The 16512-nt window shown below is 40.3% G+C and overlaps 1 protein-coding gene across 2 annotated transcripts in view; it reads right to left on the bottom strand.

Moving 5' to 3' along the window:
* Positions 1-16512, bottom strand: part of VAV3 (vav guanine nucleotide exchange factor 3) — a 315096-nt gene that overhangs the window by 109220 nt on the left and 189364 nt on the right. The gene's annotated exons all lie outside the window — the stretch shown is intronic.

Genomic DNA, 16512 nt, shown 5'->3' with positions numbered 1-16512 from the left:
AACCAGAACCAGCTAAATATTCATGTTGTGTGTCAAGTTCTCTGCTTGACCATGTCACGGAAAGATAAACTAGCTGGTGAGATGGGAGGTAAGGCCGAAAGCAGTGTGTTTCAGGAGCTCATCTCTGAGAACGTGCAGGGGTCTCCAGAAAGAACTGGTGTCATCTTAGAGAAGGTGGCCAGCACCGCAGCGATCTGATCAGAAGCATTCCTCCTTAACAACGGACTTGCTTTGCAGTCCAAACAAAACTGAACAAAAATCACTTCGTTCGGAACTGTACTAATGTCGAACACATAGGTACACAAAACGATTATGCATACCTCAAAGAAGCACTTCAGTGCCCAGCTAGCAAATGCTGGGCCTGGAGGAAACCCTTGGCATCTACTGCTTGTTTAACTTTCACATGAGTCCTGAATAAGGCATGAGTAATAACACTAGCTCACGAAGAAGGAAACAAGCACATCCTAAAGCAACACTCCCCCTAAGGTGATAGAAATGGCAAATGAAAAGCATCCATCCAGGTGTGTTTTCTCAGCCAGTGAAGCCACAGTGAAGGAAGCAAATCAGCAATATCCACATTTAAATTACTAGGGCTTTGAGGCTTAACAGGTATGCTGGCAACAGTCGAACAGAGGTGTTTTTAGAGAATTGTTTGCATTGTTTTTAATCTACCCATAGAACAGAAACAAATTAGAATTAAGGTGAGCTTTAAATGGATATGAATTAGAGGTACATCTAGGAAAGATAATACCTTCTGAGATATTACACACACCCTGAGAGACTGTAAGAGATGTTTGAGATTCTGATGAGCTAGGATTTCCCCTCTTATAGAATACCGCATCTCTCAGGCTCACAGAGTCGCGGTGTAATGAAGCATAGCACAGGCGGGCAGCCAGGCATCAATCTCTGAGGTACCAGAAGAAGCCTTATGAAAAAACATTCGCCAAGGCAATTGGAGTAGCAGGCAGTGATGCAGAAGTGTCAGAGAGGTCAGCCTTCCCATCCATCTGCTGAATAGGAGCTGCTGAAAGGGAATCAAATCTGGGTGCCATCTGGGAGCTCTCTGCTCTATGCTTCTGGTGACCTCTCTTTTTAGGAAAATGTTCCAATGCACAACAAAAAGTATGGCTCTTTCCACTAAGGTGGTGTGTGTGTGTGTGTGTGTGTGAGAGAGAGAGAGAGAGAGAGAGAGAGAGAGAGAGAGAGAGAGAGAGAGTGTGTGTGTGTATGTGTATGTGTATGTGTGTATGTGAGAGAGAGTGTGTATGTGTGTGTGTGTCCTGCTGATTAGAAATCACGGTTCCCTTCTTCATAGAAAGATCTAGAAACAAAATTCTGACACTGACTCCAGAAAATCTGCATCAAAACTTATTTTTGTGACTGTAAAAGGTTTCTGCTCATTTCTCTCTAAGCATCAAAGTGCCCCCATCACATATACATTGTCAAGTTTATTCTAAAGCAATACTTGCTCTAAAGTAAAGGAAATAACATTTCCATTTCTGGGAACTTGAAAATTTTATCCACCTGGAGTTTTCAAATTAAAGTAGGTATCCATCAGGTAGAAAATTGTGTAGCTCAATCCCCAAGCAGGTAAGAACATAACTTCAGCCTTCTTCAGACTTCAGTGGCACACCTTTCCCTTGGAATCAAGCAAAGTTCTACATAATATACATGTAAATATACATAACAAAAATGTGTATGTGTACCTGAGTTGTGTTTGAGTCGTGTGTAATTAAAACTTTTACCAACCAACTGAGAAGAGGCTATCTTTTCATAAGACAAAAGACTGAAGGGAAAATTGGAGACATACCATGGGTAGGCTTTTTTTTTTAATCATAAGATTAAAAAAAACAAAAAACCTCTGAGAATATTGTTAACAGTGGTCACCTTAAGGGAAAAGAAATTTGAAGTGGTAGAATAGAATGATAGGGAGAAATAGTGACATTTTAAATGTAAAACTGAATATTATTCTTTTTTCAAAGTTTCAAATCAAACATTAAAGAATAAATGTTAACTCTCTGACCTGGAACTGCTATAGAGGCATTATTGAATATAAAAATATAAAAGCACAGCAGAGGGTAGGAATCTGAAATTAGACCACCTGGGCTTCCATCCTCACTTGCCAATCAGCACAGAGTGACCTCAGTTGCATTGGTAAGTATAACACAGGAATACCAATAGAATCAACTCAAAAGTATCGCATGTACAGTGCTTAGCACGGGGCCTGAGTCAGTGTGGGCCATCACTAATGAAGTGGTAATGTCAAGTTCAAGCTCATGGGACAGTAGTGTCATCAGGGTAATGCTTCCTGGGTGTGAAGTTTTATGGCTTCTCACAATCAGCTTCCCCAGGTATCATCCTTCTTTGGGCACTTCCTCTCAGGAGGTTTCAATAATGTTCTTTGAACAATAAACCCAAATATTATTTATTAATATTATTTGAGGCAAGGTTTCATGTAACTCAAATTGGCCTTGGATTTGCCTTGAAGATGATCTTGAATTTCTGCTCTACCCGCCTCCACCTCTCAAGTGTCTAACTCACACGTGCCATTATGCCCATTTCAGGCAGCACTAGGAATCAAACCCAGACTTCACTCACAGCAGGCAAGCATCCTTCCAACTTAGCTACGTTACCAGCCTCGAATGAACTATTTAAGTGCAGAAGGAACAGAATTCCTCAATAAAAAATGTGGATGAGAAAGCGCACAGAATTGAATGAAAGCAGCCCCAGGGCCAGTAGAGCCTGTGCGCTTATAGAATCCAAAGGAAACAAATCACTGAAAGAGAAGAACAGGAGAGTAGAAGGAATCCAGAGTCCAGCAGAAAAAAAAAAAAAAATCGGGGTAAGAAGAGTCAAAAACGGTACTTAACCTCCAATGCACACAGCATATTACCAAACTCATCACGTGCCTTGCCACCCTGACTTCTTATAGAAAATAGAAGCAGAGTCACTTACTGATTTCACATATATTTACTGAGTAATTACCATAAATGCCTGTTCTAGAGCTATGTAAGTAGAAATTTCTTCACCCATAGCCAAGGAAGTGGAGAGGAGATGGAGATGAGCCTTAGCTCTTAAGGCCAGCAGAGAGCAAGATTGTGTATAAGAAATTACATCACATTTAGTTGATCAAAAAGGAAAAAAAGTCTTAGTGGCTGTTCTACATGGAATTGCTTGTGGTGAAGTAAGAGAGGGCTTGGAGAAACCAAAGATGTATGGGTTTTCTGCACAAGAGTACTAACAATGAGACAAGTTGTCTCAGCCACATAGCTATACATAAAGAGTTCAACAATTGGAAAATTAACTTTGGAGAACTTTGATGAAATCTCAGATTTCCCAGCAACATGTTCCTATTTCTTTCATTTTGCACTGGCACCATTTTTATCATATTTTTATTGGATATTTTCTGTATTTACATTTCAGATGTTATCCCTTTTCCCCCAATCCCATCTCCCCTCCTTCTCCCATTGCCTCCATGAAGGTGCTCCCTCTCCCAACCATCCTCTCCCACCTCAGCACCTTGGCACTCCCCTACACTAGGAAAACAAGCCTTCACTGGACCAAAGGCCTCTCTTCACAATGGTGCCAGAAAATGCCATCCTCTGTGGCATATGCACCTGGAGCGATGGGTCTCTTCATGAGAACTCATTGGTTGGTATTTTAGTGTCTGGAAGATGTGATGGGTTTGGTTAATTGATAATTTTGTTCTTCCCATGGGGTTGCAGACCCTTTCAGCTCCTTCAGTCTTTTCTCTAGCTTCTTTATTGGTATCCCTGTGTTCAGTCCAATGGTTAGCTGCAAGCATCCTCATCTGTATCAGTATGGCTCCAAAAGAGCCTCTGAGGAGGCATCTATATCAGGATCCTGCCAGTAAATACTACTGGGCATTAGCAATAGTACGTGGGTTTAGTGGCTACATATGGGATGGATCCCCAGGTGAGGCAGTCTCTGGATGATCTTTTCTCCAATCCCTGCTCCTCTATTTGTCCATTTATTTCCTCCCATGAGTGTTTTTTTTTCCCTTCTAAGAAGGACTGAGGCATTCACCTTCTGGCCTTCCTTTTCTTTGAGCTTTATAAGGTCTGTGAATTGTTTCTTGGGTACTCTGAGCTTTTTGGGCTATCGCTAAACAGTGAGTACATACCATGAGTGTTCTTTTGTGACTGGGTTACCTCACTCAGGATGATAGCTTCAGGTTCCATCCATTTGCCTAGGAATTGGATGAAGTCATTGTTTCTAATAGCTGAGTAGTACTCCATTGTGTATATGTACCATAATTTCTGTATCTATTCCTCTGTTGAAGGACATCTGGGATCTTCCCAGCTTCATGTGTTCAGTGTGGAATGGTTAACTCCACAAGCTCTTCAGATTTGACATGCACTTTTGAAGCTGTCTCTTCTTACTTAGCTCCAGCACAGACCCAAACTGAGATCTACCTGCCTCCTACCAGCCAGAACACCATTTCTCCAGCTGTCCCCAGCACACCTTAAACACAGCACTTTTAAAACTTCACCTAGATGACATGTCTGAGGCATCCACTTCACCTTTCAACTGTGAAATGTCAGAATCACAATATAAGTTTCTCTCTCCTTCATACTCTGTTCATTTTCTTTTAATTTCTCCACCCTAGCTTCTTCCCTAAACCTGTAACCAATGTCTGTAAATTTATCCTTAAAATTATCCCCAGACTTTCATCCTTTAAACACACAGACACAGACACAGACACACACACACACACACACACACACACACACAGAGAGAGAGAGAGAGAGAGAGAGAGAGAGAGAGAGAGCGAGCTTGTTTTCTGTGATAAACCCTATGTAGGTATATTAAATGATGATTTGTGATATGATGACAACATTTACATAAGTTATAGTGCCTTATGTAGGAAGGGTGTCCACAATGTTAAGTTACAGGTATTTTGGCTTCTACAATGTGTTGATATCCAATGGCAACTTAAAAAGACTTGTGAGGGGTTCAGCAACTGTTTAACTGTAAAAGACATCACCACACAACACTAAAAGTTGTATTACTGCTGCCCACTATGTGACTGAGGACACCTGGTGTCTCTTCAACTTGTCATCTTTAGAGTTAGCAAACACTCAACTAGAAAAAAATCCATTGCTAGGTCTTTCCAAATGTTATGAGAAAATGTGCTTATTCTGCAACATTTTCTTCATTTGTTTTCAAAAGTCTGTCTTTTGTCATACAAGATACAGAGGAAAAACAAAGCAATTAACTAAAACTTCCGTTCAATGTTATACTTTATGTTTTTAGACCTCGTTTTTCCTTGTGACAAAGTAATATTCTCTTTGTACAAAGTCCATGGTTTCCCTTGGAAATATCTTTTAAATGGTACAGTTATAAATATAGTCATTAAGAAACCATCTTAGGGGCTGTCCAGTTGGCTCTATGGGTTATAATCACACTTGCTGGAGAAACATGAGAGGCAAGGTTTTGATTCCCAGACCCATGTAAAAACCTGTGCAGCTAAAACAGAGGGGACGGGATTATTTCTGGGGCTTGCTGGCCAATCAGACTAAGCAAAAACTGAGAACTTAAGGTTCCCTGAGAGACACTGACCCCAGGGAATAAAATAAGTGACAGAGCAGGACACACACACACACACACACACACACGCCCATACACAGACACCCAACTTTGTTTAAAACGAACAATTTTCTTTATGTTAAGCATATGCTTTAATTTCTAGGCCACTATAATATGAAAATAGTTTCAGAACACAGAGAACAAATATGAGCAAAAGGAAGTTATAGAAAATGGTCGCTACCAGTTAGTTACACAGGAAATTGCGGTTCTGCATTTCACTTCACCACTGAGGTGCTGGAACACAGATGGGGGTGAAACAGAAACACAGGCGTTTGGCTATGTTCCTTTTTGTCAGCACTAGGGTACAGGGTTCCTGGGACACCGATACACCTGCTCAGGCAAGGTGAAATGTAGCCTAAGAGAAGGGCCCCAGCCCATGTTTCTCTGGGTGAGAAATGGCGGTGGCTGGGGTGGAGGCTTTGTTTCTCAAGCTTCTGTGTACCCAGATGCCTGTGGGAACTGTGAAGAGTTGAGAAAGGACCCAAGGACCTGAGATGGGGGATGGGGTATATGTGTGGCTCCCAGGGAGTGCCAGGAGTGAGAAGAGGTCTTCTGCAGGACACTTAGGTGCAGCTCTAAATGTGAATGCCTCCACCCATGCCATGAGAGAGACAGGACTTGCTTGTCCACACTCTTTATTCATGGTGGAAAAGGATGCAAACAACTTACTCAGGGTGGACCAGGGATGAAATACCTTTTGTAGGAAGGGATGCCCAGGAAGGGAAGTTTACTGGCCAAACCCTAGGAACCTACTTAGATAACTCAATATCATGGAGAACTCCAGGCTCTATGCTACAGAACCAGTTGTCATGGTCTTCTTAGTGGGTCCAGGTCAAGTGAGTCAAGTTCTCCAGGACAGGAACCTAGTTGGGAAGAAATTCAAAGGCCTTCTGTTCTCAATTATGGGAATTGTCAGGTTCCTTAATCTGCTCAGCCTTACCGGTTTTTCTGTCTGGTGAAAGAAACAGTTCCACTTGCCCCACAGGAAATATGATAATTTATGATAACATCTTATCTCCTGCCCTATCAATATTAAGAATATTTAAATCTCTCCAGTGTAGATAGTTTGACAATTATCCAAAATATGTAAACTAATAGTTCTATCTTATTGTACTGAAATTGAGAGATAAAAGCAGATGCTTGTGACTCAAAAAACAAAAACCAAAAACTCCGCATACAGTCGGCTTTGTCTACACAAAGTACACAGATAAGTAAAACTGTATGAGTAGATATGGGCATTATCATTGTTCAAATTCAGATAACTTAAATTCTGATTGTTCTTTAAGAAAATATTGAACAAACATAATTATTCTATTAAAATATTTTACTCTCAGGATAAAATGGATGTTTTTATAGGATCCTTCTAAGAACCTTGATTTAATTTTGGTTACTTATGCAGCAATAAATTGTTCTAAGCCATACTACTGAAACTAACCTGTCTTCTAAAAGATGTATTAAAAATTACATTTTAGCTTAAGAACATTTATTTATGTCTGTGGTTCCTCAAAACTTAAAAAATATGCATGTTTAGAACAATTTGTCATGTTAATAATGAGCTAAAACCTATTTTTTATTTTTACAGAAGCCAAAGAAGAAATTCAAGCAAAAGAAATGCATCACACATGGAGTGTGAAAGTACTTGCATGTGATCACAGCAATGAGGCTAGAACAGGAACAGATCAAGGGAGGTCTGAGCAGAAACAAGGCCCACTCCATAAAAGCGGCCACAGTGAGAAGGTCTTACATTCTTCTGATAGCAATGAAACTAAACTAGATGGGACAAAGAGTTCTACAGTGTGGTAAGGAACATAAAAAAAAAAAAAAAAAGAAAAAGAAAAGGTAAACCAGGTGCAATGTTGCATGCCTGCAATTCTAACACTCACGAAGCTGAGGTTGGGTTATCCTATGCTTAAGGCTAGCCTGGGCTATATATCAAATATCAAGGAAATCAGAGCTACATATCTGGGTCCCTGTCTCCAGAAAAGGACTGAAGGAGAGCATATTCAATATAAAATATGCATATTGCAATTAATATAAATTAAGTAAAGTTCCTAAATTCAATTATATTACTCAATCTTGTTCCAAGGGAGCTAATCGGTTCAATATGGCAAAGCAGATATGAAGGAAATGGAAAATACTCAGAATTTTTCTTTGGAAATGACACTATTGGGAAACTCAAGAAAGGAAACTGAAAACCAGTGAGACTAAGAACAGGCAAAGATACCTCAAAATGGCATCTGGAGAAAGCTACATGTAAGATTCCAGTGTTCACCAGCTTAAAATGGAGTGAGGTCTCTAGCTACTTATAGCAAACTCCCTTAGATGCATATATTTAAGAGTGGAGTAGGCCTGGTGATACTTTGTGCTACATGACCAGCCAAAAGGAAAGCGAGTGTCCACTGCAAATCACCGCTATGACAAAATGGGCCATTATGAGTGTGAAGATGTTATCCTAAGGCAGATCAGATACAAGCAATCCCTAATGTCCAAAAAGGACCTCAGTTGTCTGAGATAAAGACTGACACACAATATCCCTGATTCCTCACATAGGCCCAACTACACAACCCATCATTTACTCAGCTGGACCATTAATACAACTTATTAAAATATTTCTTATACTTTTACAACCATCGACTAAGCAGGAAAGAGCATCAGAAGAGGCTCAGCAAGATGGCTCAGTGGGTGACAGTGGATTACAGAACCCGTGTTCAGCCTCTGAAACCTCTGGAGTAGACTGGAAATTGCCCTCCAAGTGTACACTGTTGTATTGCATGACTGTGTGCACACATCTCTGCGTGCACAACAATGGTTTTAGCCTTTAAAGATTGCAAGAGCTGGTTCAGTTTGTTCAATCAGAAACACTTCTAAAATCTGTACTTAATGAGTAAACATTCTTAACTTACAGCTCAAGATGAGAACAATTGTCTTACATCTCAAATACATATGCTTTTGTATTATATTTTCTAACATATAGAATAATAAACAGAATACATATAGAATATATTTATATATGTATGTATATACATGTATCATTCAGAGTATCATTTAATGTTGGTAATTCCTCTCACTAACTAAAAATTTTAGAATAAAATCGAAATATTTAAAAATGACCTACTCCTGGGTCACTGGGTGGTTGGGGGATCACCCTCTCAGAGGCAAAGGGGAGAGGGCATGTACTGAAGAATTCTGGGTAGGGACTGGGAAGGCAGGCAGTCTTTGAAATGTAAACAAATAAAATAATAAAAAAGAATTAAAAATGGCCTACTCCTTAAAACTAAAATTGAATCCCCCAGGTTACTAGTAAATAATTACCAAAAATCCAGCCACATAATCCCTCAATAAACAACACTGGATTTTTGCTTATTTCCTTCACAGTGCATTCCCTTAACAGCGTGGACAGCTAATTACGCTGATGGCTGATGGTTATTTGCCAAGACAAAGAAAATGGGGGAAAATCAGGTCCTTCAAAAAACTTTAAAAACAATAGAGTCTGGGAGGATTTATTTCTAAGGATCAATAAAAGGAAGGAAAGCAAAAAAAGACCTATGAATCATAGCAAGCTTAATTCCTTATATTCCAAATCTTTTCTCTTGAAAAATGAATAGAAATGTTTAAAAAAAAACAGTAAAAAGAAGATAATGTTGGCCTCTGAAAAACAGTATTTTCCTGTCTTTTATATATTACAGTACTGTATTTCAGTCAAAGCTGTTTCTGTAGTAATTTCAAATATCCATCCATCACTGAGCTTCGGTGACATTTGGAGGAAATTATTGAATGAAATGTAAACTCAGTTAAGTCTATAATAAATTTACAGTGGAAAAATGTCAGATTATGGGTAATTTGGGTTATATTTCTTATAGGCTTGATATGGGTTCTTTGGCATCCAACATTTTCTTTCTATTCTTACTTTCTTAATTAAACGAGCAGATCTGAGGTAAAAGGCCAACATTCAGAAGTGGGAGAAGGAACAGGAACCCCATTTGTTGGCATCCACTGTATGGCTGAATTTGTTAAAGACAAAAATATGCACTTGTACATTTTGATATATAGATTCTATTGATAAAAGGAGGGAAGTAGTATCTATATGTTAGATGTCAGTTCTGCTATTATTTTTGTCATCATAAGTGAAAAATATTTAGTGAAAACATTAGAGACCTTATCAAGGTAGAGGGATATGCATGAGAGCATTCTGTCACCTTAAAACTGAATCCATGAGGAAAAGCTTTGCTCATAATAAGCATTTTAAAACTTCGCTTTGCTAGCAATTCACTTATTCATACAGTCAACTAATTGAGTATCTATTATGGGACAGCCATTCCAGAACTTTGGGAATACAATAGTGAATTTATTTATCTGACACCTATAACCATGGATTTACAGTTATGCTAGGTTATACTGTGTTGTTTTCATTTTCCCAGTAAACACATTATCCGTGTGCATGTCAGTGAACACAAGAGAGGAGGAAAACACATACACAAAGGCATCTTAGTGTGCACAATTAAAGGAAAGGTCTTGCCTTCAAGCTAAGTATTGGTTTCTAAGGATTTTTAAGGATTTTCATTCAGTGACCCAGTACACCAGTTACATAATTCAAACACTAAAGGTAGCATGAGAAATGCTGAGCTGGGGCGGTAAATTTAAAAGACGAAGCAAAATTTAAATTATGACTAGTATGACGTTGGCTATTAAAATGATGTGTTTGAGAACAACATTGGTATTGTTACCAGGAAACCTTAAGGACCAAAAGGAGAAAGTGGAATGCTTTCTAAGGCTTCCCTTCAAACATCTAAAAATAATTATGTATAAAAATAGTTTAATTAGCATTTCATCCTTTATGTACAAAGCCTGTTTGGTTATGCTTCATTATTTTAGCTGGATTTTTAAGAGGATTTCATACAGGAACATTACATATGTATTCCACTCTCTCCCCTCACCTTCCCCTGTACCCACCTCTCGGATTCATGAGCTCTTCCTCAACTATTCCTGTTTCATACGTCTGTATAGATCTGTATAGTGAACAGAAGTTCACTATAAACAGGATTTCTATAAGTTTGCCATCACTTAAGGCTTTAAAAAGGGAGAAGCTCTTAAATGTTAAATCTATTTTAAAGTATTAAATCCATAATTAAATGATAGTAATTAGAGTACAGTAATTTGTAAAGCTTATTCGTTAAAATAATAACTATATTTTTTAAAAATTTAAAATTTTATTCATTTTAATTTTATAAGTCTCTCTCTCTCTCTCTCTCTCTCTCTCTCTCTCTGTGTGTGTGTGTGTGTGTGTGTGTGTGTGTGTGTGTGTGTGTGTGTGTATAAGTGAAACTGGAGTTACCACTAGTCGTGATCCATGTGACACAGAACCAAATATTGCAGGAAACAGTCTTAACCATTGAACTACCCTTCCATTCCCAAAAGATATCTCTTAAAAAGTTGTCCATTCAGATTCTAGGCTCAGCAATGAACCTTGAACAAATGGGTTATAAGGTATCTGTCTCTTTTCGCTTCCCACAAGCTGAGCGATAAGACTCAAATTCAACAACGTAATTTGAACAAGACTTATGGTCTGTTTTTAGTCAGTTCCACCACAAGAACTAGAGATCAATGAGGACAGGGGTGAGAGGTCAGGTAGCTGTCTTGTTATTGGAATGACCAATGGGGTTGGGGCAGAGGTAAAAAAGCAGAGACATGTGTTACACACAAGTTAGAGTGAGACAGGAAGGACTGGACTCTTTTGATCACCCAAAGCAAACACTTGTTTGGGGGAAGAAGCAAAGTTCTGGGGTAGATAAGAGAAACATGAATACGTTCATTATTCAAGACCATTGAAACTGAATTAGATCTAAATAGGCCTAGGAAAGGTCAGTTAATAGATTAATTAAGGTATTAGGATTTGTCTCAAAGCACTTGGTTGGCAGTGTATCTATTCTACTATATCAGATGTTCTTGGGACAGGGCACAGGTTGCTACAGGCAGGCATGTTGGTTTTAATGAGAATTTGCCATAAACTCATAAATCTGAATGCTTGATCCCCAACTGATGGGATTGTTGGGGAAGGATCGGGAGGAGTGGCCTTATTGGAGGAGGTATGTCACTAGGGATGGGCTTTGATGTGTCACAAACGCAGACCCTTTACAGCTGGCTTTCTTTCTGACTTGTACTTGTGGATCCCATAAGTTCTCAGCTACTGCTCTAGTGCCATGCCTGCCTATGTGCTTCCATGTTCCCTACCATGGTAATCACCCTCTAAACATGGAACCAATCCCCCATTAAGTACTTTCTTCTACAAATTGTCTTAGTCATGGTGTCTCTTCATAGCAATAGAAAAGTAACTGACCAAAGGTGAACGTGAGAAGCGATGGCCAATAGTCCAACCCAAGTCTGGAAAGCATCCAGAGGTCAAATAAGATGGAATATGTAGGAAAGTTCTGAGGAGGTAAATCACCCCATGAGAACAGACAGAGATGGAACACGGGGCCCACAAAAAAGCAGAGAACAGAGAGAAGCCCAATGCAAATGGGGCTTTCAAATTAAGAGCAGGGGAATCCAAAACAGATGCAGACACATCTGTCAATGTATAAACAAAATCCATCTATAAGAGAAAACAGTAATGCTCTTGAGACTTCCTGAAGGCTGCCTGGGTGTGATGTTTCTGTGTCTGAAGGAAACTCCATGTTGCTAATGACCTCAAGCAGGAGTCTCAGCTAACCGTTATTCCCTTTAACCCCAGAGTAATGAAAGTCTTGGGGCATCCAAACTGTTAGTCTCAGCTAACCGTTATTCCCTTTAACCCCAGAGTGATGAAAGTCTTGGGGCATCCAAACTGTTTCTGTCTCCATCCTGCAAAATGGGATGGTCCACTTCCCAAATATGTCCAAGGAAAATTAATCCAAACCAAAGCTGAAACTGTTACTGCAAAGAACAATAGTGTCTACTTTGGACATGAAAATGAGTTAGTACTTGATCCATAAACCCAGGGTTTGAAATAGACATACTATCCTATGGCATACTGTGCCAAAAAGCATGAGTAGGAAAAGGGTGTGCCAAGGCAGTCTATTTTCTACAGAGTTAGGTGCGCATAAAACATTCGGGGGAGGGAGAACCTATGGAGACCATATCTAGAGGTTAGTCACAGCCCCCGGGTGAGAGATGGGGCCACCCACCCACTTCAAAAATATTAACCCAGAATTGCTCCTGTCTAAAGGAAATACAGGGACAAAGAGTGGAGCAGAGACGGAAGGAAAGGCCATCCAGACACTGCCTCACCTGGGGACCCATACCCAGCCACCAAACCCAGACACTATTGCTGATGCCAAGAAGCACTTGCTGACAGGAACCTGATATAGCTGTCTCCAGAGGCTCTGCCAGAGCCTGACCAATACTAATGTGGTTGCTTGTAGCCAACCATCAAACTGAGCATTGAGGACCCCAATGGAGGAGTTAGGGGAAGGACTGAAGGAGCTGAAGGGGTTTGCGACCCCATAGGAAGAACAACAATATCAACCAACCAAACTCCCAGAGTTTCTAGGGACTAATCCACCAATCAAAGAGTACACAGGGAGGGACACACAGTTCCAGATGCATATGTAGCCTCATCTGGCCTCAGTTTTAGGGGAGGCCCTTGGTTTGGTGAAGGCTCCATACCCCAGTGTGAGGGAATGCTAGGGCATTGAGGCAGGAGTGGGTGAATGGGTGAGGGAGCACCCTCATAGAAGCAGGGGGAAGGAGGATGTAATGGGGCTTTGTGGAAGGGAAATCAGGAAGAGGGATAACATTTGAAATGTAAATAAATAAAATAACCAATAAAAAAGAAGAAAAAGAAAAGAAAGAAAGACATTCAGAATGTGCAGATGTGCAAACCAGCCTCAGCCTCCATCCACCGAGAAGGTTTGGCGTGATCCTCCATTCCAGCCTTTCTGGTGAATGTTGCTTTTACCCCCTCAAAACTAATTACGTTAGAGAAACTCAGACTGAAATATTCTGCAACGCACACTTTTCTCACTATCCTCGTCAATGAACTTCAAATTGTCTTGTGATTTGGGACTTCCTCTTCCACAGTGTCTATCCATTTTGAAATAATTTAAAGTCCCAAATGAGACGAAAGGCATACAGAGGAACAGAGCTCAGGTGGCTACTCCTAACACAAAACTCACAACAATCTGACTGGCACCATGATAATCTATCAAAAAATATTCTCAAAAGTCTTCTCAAGACATCCTAGCAAATGTACTTCAAAGATATTTACCGAGTGAGTACTTACTATGCACTGGATAATATACAATAAAAATAGGATTAAGTCTCTGACCTTAGAGAGCTGTTTTCCAGAAGGACTCAATCAAGCCCTTGCAGTCTTCCAAGTCTCAGCATTTGGAGAGGCTGAGTGCAGTTGAGAGCCTCAAGGTGCCCCACCCCCCACCACTGTAAGAACTCCCTGCAAGGTCTTCCCTCTCTTCCAAGCACAAGTCTCACATGTTCAAATTTTGCCACAATCTCAGGGGTCCTTCCTGTCCTGTGAGTACCACATACAGTACCCCTGGGATATATTTCCCAACCAAATACTGAACAACCCATAAGAGTCCTGTGGCTGAGCAGGACAGATGATTTAGTGGGTAAAATAGCTTGTTGAGAAGCAATAGGAGTTGAATTTGAATCCCAGCACCTATGTTAGAGGAAAAGCTGATTATGGTTGCTAATGTGCTTAAGGGGTAGAAACAGGAGGAACTGAGGCTCTGAGCCCCTATCCTATCTCCCATTTAAGAAGAGGAATAAGGATGGATAACCTCCCTCCTACACACACACACACACACACACACACACACACACACACACACACATCTTCTCTGCCACACAAAAATAAATATTGCAGCTACACTCCACGTAAAAGTAAGAATCCCTCTTGGACACTAGCATCCTCCACCTGCAGCCATTGTTCTTATCAGTCTACAACTGAATTCTTCTAGGCCTAGGTTTCTTCAAAGACAGACGCCTCAGAGAGACTGGTGCGAAATAATAAGACACAGTGCTATTTATAACTAGGTCCTGACAGAGGCTCCACAATACGTATAGGTTAGATTGCTAGGAAGATCTTTTCTTATAATAATACTGCTAAGTCCTTGTTCCACATACTTGTGATATCCTGAGAGTAGCGTCAGTTGCTCATAAGATTATTCCTTACAGCCATACTGCCCAGCTTCAGAATGGGGGGGGTGGGCTGCTGTTGCCAACCCTGTGATCACAGTTAGAACTCTACCCTCAAGTCCCAGAAAAGAAATAGTTGCTGAAAATTAGCTTGATCACTAATATTCAGGGATTTAATCCATCTAAATACAACATCAATAAGTACATGAAAGGACTAGTATTTGGAAGGTTCCAGGACGCTTCATAGGTAGAGATTACTAGAAAGTGTTTCAGAAGAAAAAGCCAGGGAGGTTCCACATCTCTTCCCATCCCCTCTGCCTAATGCATCTTTCACCTGTATCATTTGAATATGACCTCATTTATAATAAGGTCAATGTATATAGATAATAAAAAAGATGTTTCTCTTGAGTTCTAAGAGCTTTCCTAGCAACTGCAGCAAGCCCATAGACCAGGTTGTGGAACTTGATTAACAGCAGCAGGTCAGTGAGACAGACTGGTGACAGAATACCTTTTACAAATGGTATCTGTGATGGGGGGACGTCTTGTGGGACTAAGTCCAGAACCTACAGGGTCAAAGCCAAGCTCCAAGCAAACAACGTAAGAACTGAATTAGAGGATAGTATCTGGCAGAGTTGCTTGGTTTTATATGTTTGTCCTTGGGTATTTGTGCTAGCAGATTGATCCCAGTGAGGCAGTGTGAAGGGAGCAGAACCTTTAATAGGAAGGACCGAGTGTTTTAAAGGGTCTTTAAAAGGGGGCAATGCTTTTCTCGCAGAGATTGTTTTCCTGAACAGAGGAAGCCCCTTGAGGGAGAGGTGTGGGGTGAACAAACCTAGAGCCTCTCCTGAATCCTCCAGCATCTTGCCTCACACTTAGATCTCTTACACACGTGTTCCTGGTTTGGCACTCAGTCTTAGATCCTATCCCAGATACCACATGCAAGTGGTAGACTGTCATCTATGTGTCTGAATGACTGCTACAAACCAAGGTTCCCATTCTCTTCTTAACCTAACTACCCTTAGACAGCCGAGAGCTGAGCAGGTACCAGCACTGTGTTCTTGGAGATCTGAAAATTTTATTTAAATTAAACTTGCTTTAGTTATAAATACCCAGACTCACAAGTTTTGCAGTAAAACAGACTAAGACACTGGTTGTAGACGTGGGGAGTCCCTTGAATTTTAGTGTCTAAAGGTAAATACTCCGCATTGAGTTCTGTTGTGAGAAAAGGAGAACTCTCTTTCTTTGTTTATTTCCCATCAGATGTAAAATCCTTAGTATTATTAGAGATCCTGATATTCCTATGATAATTAGAGATCCTGATATTTCTATGATAATGCCTTCTGGCCTCAGGAATCAGAACCTGTAAGAAACAACCAAACAGAAATTGTACTGGGCCAATACTGTCTTAGGGTTTTGTTGTTGTTATTGTTGTTTGTTTTGTTTTGTTCTGTTCACTTGTGAAGGGACACCATGGCCACAGCAACTCTTATAAAAAAAAAAAAATACTTAACTGGGTCTGGCTTCAGAGGTTTAGTCCATTATCATCAAGGCTGGAAAAATGGTGGCATGCAGGCAGACATGGTGCTGGAAAAGGAGCTGAGAGTTCTATGTCCAGACTGGTAGGCAGCAAAAAGAGAGTACAATGCCGGGCATGTCGTGGACATCTAAGACCTCAAATCCCATCCCCAGTGACATACTTCCTCCAACAAAGCCACAATTACACCCACTAGGCAACACTTCCTAATAATGCCACTTCCTTGAGCCTAA

Source organism: Micromys minutus (genome assembly GCF_963924665.1).
Source record: "Micromys minutus genome assembly, chromosome: 4".
Classification (NCBI taxonomy): Eukaryota; Metazoa; Chordata; class Mammalia; order Rodentia; family Muridae; genus Micromys; species Micromys minutus.
Note: the sequence above shows the minus strand (reverse complement) of the source record. Positions and strands in the feature narration are given on the sequence as shown.